The sequence below is a fragment of the Amblyomma mixtum genome, chromosome 3 (genome assembly GCF_055824585.1).
Source record: "Amblyomma mixtum isolate Tamu chromosome 3, ASM5582458v1, whole genome shotgun sequence".
NCBI classification, from domain to species: domain Eukaryota; kingdom Metazoa; phylum Arthropoda; class Arachnida; order Ixodida; family Ixodidae; genus Amblyomma; species Amblyomma mixtum.
In genome coordinates, this window is record NC_143014.1 from 359,360,593 (window position 1) to 359,364,877 (window position 4,285).

General features: G+C 49.0%; 1 pseudogene; it reads right to left on the minus strand.

Annotated features, from left to right (window-relative positions):
• Positions 1-868: 868 nt before the first annotated feature.
• LOC149356494 (uncharacterized) lies at positions 869-2,386 on the minus strand (annotated as a pseudogene).
• Between the last annotated feature and the right edge of the window lie 1,899 nt (positions 2,387-4,285).

Below are 4,285 nucleotides of genomic sequence, written 5' to 3' on the forward strand. Positions count from 1 at the left end.
TCTCGAAACGACTACAAAGCGTCTACCTGGTGCAGTAGCTCAATGGTTAGGGCACTCGGCTACTGAGCCAGAGGATCTGGGTTCAATGCCAGCCACAGCAGCCGCGTTTCGATAAGGGCGAAACACAAAACGCGCCTATGTGCAGTGCGACTGTGGTGTAAATTAAATTGGCGCCTTCCGACTACGGTGCCCCTCATGGGCTTCAGGAAGTAAACCCTGCCAGTTCACAATTTTTGTAGATATCGTCCAACCTAAAGCAAAGTAGTGGCTTCTTTACATATAGCTGCAGTGCAATGACCGTTAGTGGTATCACACTGGTGGACTGTACTAGAGGACTACTGTAATAGTACCACTCCACATTTGCACAGTAAGGTGCCAAGCTGGTTTAGTATATAACAAGCCACGCACTCAACACTAAGGGCCAGTCCGCACTTTTCACAGTATTGCATGTTAACACTGAAAGTGAGCATTTATTATGCTATGAAATAGTTTAAGATTAAATTCTGCTACACTCTGATGCACTTCCAATTCAGTCGTAATTTGTTATTCACTATTTCTTAATTGACAGGGCAGCAGACTTCTAGTGCCGTTTAGCACAGATACTCGAAAGACATATCACCTTCCTCCTCGAGCAACAAGTCCATGAATAAAAGTGTGCTGTACCCAGTTACTTGCGACGGTACCGCAACAATCCTTTGACTGCTTGATGTAATGAACCGATGTTTTTCACTACACACATTGAAAGCCTGCATTTTGTCCGTACGATCCAGTGTTCTCACCCAAGTTTTACAGTAGAGGCTGCAAAATGAAGCCATATATCAGGCCGTTCACAATGTATGTATAATGCTTTTGCCACCTGTTCAAGAAATCAGATATATTTCCACTCCGGTTCAATTGCAGCCTCTGGAAGCGGTGACAGGCCAGACTCAAATAGTTCAAGCAGCAGCGACGTTGCGGTTGGCTCCGTAGGCTCACATGAAGCTGCAGGTGCCAGACTTGCACGGGCACCAGAGAAAGCTAGGGGGAAACAGGCAGAGGCATCACAGGCCCCTCCCGAGCAAGATTGCGCTGCTTCAATTCATAGCAAGTGGCAGATTCTGCCACCTGTGCTAGCACAACAAGCTCTGATGGTCAAGCTGTCTGTGGTCGTTCTGACCGAGCAGACACCGCAGGCCCTATTTCCCTTGCAGAGATAGCCCCAGGCATCATCAGTCCTGCAACATGCTCCAACAGCTTTGTCGTTTCCTGTGGCAGTTTGGAGGAAGCTAAAGTTACCATGAGTTCCTCCGCAGCTTCCATTACAAGGCCCTCCACCTCCATCTTGAAGAGAGTAACAGACTACAGCTGTTCTGCAAGAGATGCCTGCATGCTAGCGTTCAACAGCAGTTCGGATTCAAATGGTTCTGGAAGAGGTGGCACCTCCAGCAATGACCCTGGCTCCACTGCACATGTACCTGCCGGCATCATGGGCTTTTCAATGTGCTCCAGCACTCCTGCTGTTTCCTGTGGCACTTCGGCGGTAGCCAAAGGGACATGTTCCTCCAGAGCTTCCATTATAAGACCCTGCCACTCCAGTTTGGATAAAGCGCAACACTCCACCTGCTTCGCCAGAGGTGCCTGCACACTTGCGTCCAACAGCCAATTCGACTGGGGTGATGCTGAAGTAGGAGGCAGCTCTGGCACAGGCCTTAGGTCTGGTGCAGAGATGGACGCAAGCCCCATTGGCTCTGATGGGCTCCAGCACCCTTCCCGTTTCGTGTGGCAGTTCGGACGAAACTGAAGTTGCCACAAGTTCCTTAAGATCCTTCATTGCAAGATGCTGCTGCTCATTCACAGATTCCCGCATGCGAACCGCTAACATTCGTATGGGTTGGGCTAGTCCTGAAAGAACAGTCATTTCCAGCAATAGCCCTGGCTCTGGTGCAGAGATCGATGCAAATGCCATTAGCTCTCTGAGGTGTTCCAGCACCTCTGCCATATCCTGTCGCAGTTCGAAGGAACGGAACCCAAAGGCACCACAGGTTCCTCCACAGTAGCAGGCACTAGCTGCGCCTCCCCGGATATCTGCACAGAAGCCTCGAAGAGTCATGTGGGTTGGAATGGTTCTGAAGGAGGGGCCAACTCCGGCACTGGCTCTGATGGAGAGGTCTCTGGCTTTGGTGAGGAGGCACCGACTCTTGCGACCAGGCCAACCATGGGGACTTGGAGGGCAGCTCTGGGCAAGGTCACCTCAAATATGCCAACCTTGCTTTCTTCCCAACCACGTAGAGGAGATGGAGGCAAGGGTGAGTGGCGGGGGAGCCTTCATTTCTGCTATCATGTTGAGCAGCATGGCCTTCTCATCAGAGGAAATGACAACGTTCTTGGAGCATGTTACAAGACTCATAGTGCCTGGGGTTGTCTCTGCACTGCCAGAGGTGCCACCTCTTATAGAACGCTCTCAATCCACACTCCTGTCTGAAGCTAGCATGCAGGCATCTCTTGCAGAACAGCTGAAGTCTGCTGCTCTCTCCAAGATGGAGTTGCACAGCCTTGTAATGGAAGCTGCGGAGGAGCTCATGGTGACTTCAGCTTCCTCCAAACTGCCACAGGAAACGACAAAGTATTTGGATCACGTTACAAAACTGATGGTGCCTATGACGATCTCTGCACGTTAAACAGGGCCTGCCGTGTCTGCTCATTCAGAACCACCGCAGACAGCTTGGCCATCAGAGCTTCTTGTGCAAGCACAGGTGGCCGAATCTGCCACTCGCTATGAACTGAAGCAGCAAAATCTTGCTCGGGAGGGGCGTTTGATGTCTCTTCCGGCTTCCCACGAGCTTCCTTTGGTGCCCGGGCAAGAGTCTGTGGCACCAGCAGCTTCATATGAGCCAACGGAGACAACTGCAATGGCGCTGCTGCCTCAACTATCCGAGTCTGGCCTGTCACCGCATCCAGAGGGTGTAATTGGATTAGAATGGAAATATATCTGATTTCTTCAACAGGTGGCAAAAACATTAAGCACACATTGTGAATGACCTGATCTATGTCTTCATTTTGCATCGTGTACTGTAAAACTTGAGTGAGAACACTGGATCGCACAGACAAAATGCCGGCTTTCTATGTTTGTAGTGAACAATATCGGTTCTTTATATCTAGCAGTCAAAGGATTGTTGCGATGCCATCACAACTGAGTGATTCATGGATAGTAACTGCAAAGCATGGTAATCTGAGGCTTGTTGCTCGAGGAGGAAGATGATTTTCGTATTTGTGCTAAACGGTAGAAGACAGTCTGCTGCCATCACAATTAAGAAATCATATATAACAAATTACGACTGAATTGTAAATGCATCAGAGTGGAGCAGAAATGAATCAAACGATTTCATAGCATAATAAATGCTCACTTTCACTGTTAACATGACATCCTGGGAAAACTGCAATAATGCGGACTAGGTCTTGGTAAAGACTGCATGGGTTCTTATGCAAAAAACCACCTTGGCACCTTACTGTACAGTCGTGGAGTGGTACTATTACAGCAGTCATCTAGTACAGTCCACTAGTGTCATGCCACTAACGATCATTGCACTGCAGTGCTATGTAAAGAAGCAAATACTTTCCTTTAGATTGGACGATATCTACAAAAATTGTGAACTGGCAGGGTTTACTTCCTGAAGCCCATGAGGGGCACCGTAGTGGGAAGGCGCCAATTTAATTTACACCACAGTCGCACTGCACATAGGCGCGTTTTGTGTTTCGCCCTTATCGAAACGCGGCTGCTGTGGCTGGCATTGAACCCAGATCCTCTGGCTCAGTAGCCGAGTGCCCTAACCATTGAGCTACTGCACCAGGTAGACGCTTTGTAGTCGTTTCGAGAGACTACATTTGGGGGTGATTTCCGCATTGTCCTTTAGCTTGGTCAGTTCCACCACGTTTCCTACTGTGTTGCTATCACTGGCTTAGCTAAATGACTATCTTGCAGTTGTTTTCTTCTGCAGCAGTATCTGTGTTTGGGAGGCCAAGTGACGCTGTGTTGCCACAATGTTAGCACTTTAGAATGGCTATCTCCATACTGATCTGTGACAACATGGCTAACTTCGGAACGAACATGCACCTTCTGTTACTGATGTGATCTATGCCTCTGGGCCTAGGATTTATCACTGCACTTTTGTTGGAAAGAACCCACTGCTTTGCTTCACGTTGGACGAGATATACCGTATTTGCTGGCCCATCCTCAGTAGCCGCTTCGAGAGACATTGTTCGCGGGCGACCTCTACCATGTATTCCGGCTTTGCGAATTCCACCATGG